We start from the raw sequence: 378 nt of genomic DNA, 5'->3' as shown, positions 1-378 counted from the left end.
AGTTTGAAAATATTCCAAATGGGGCAATTTTAATAATTCCATTAACGAGGAGCTTAACAAAAACACGTTAATGCTGTTGAACATTCCATTGTTTCTCTCTTTACCCTAAAGTCTACAACTCAACAAAGTTGTTAACTAGTGAGTTGCTCTCATTCTTTCTTTTCCATGTGCCTTCCTCTTCCCCTTAGTGTCCTGAAGATGAAGCCCTACAGTTTTTAAATAGTTCTATTCATAACACACTCCCTGTGAATTGAAACTTTAAGGACCATGCTCCCTATCAATAGACTGGATCAAGTGGAATGAGCAAAGCATGAACAGGATCTGATGGACGTAAAAAGTTCATAAGGATAAAGTTCAGAAGTTGCCATAGACAACGTA

This window comes from Ochotona curzoniae, unplaced genomic scaffold (assembly GCF_017591425.1).
Source record: "Ochotona curzoniae isolate NIBS_2020 unplaced genomic scaffold, NIBS_Ocur_1.0 scaffold_4506, whole genome shotgun sequence".
In the NCBI taxonomy this organism is placed as follows: domain Eukaryota; kingdom Metazoa; phylum Chordata; class Mammalia; order Lagomorpha; family Ochotonidae; genus Ochotona; species Ochotona curzoniae.
This window is presented reverse-complemented; position numbering follows the sequence as displayed.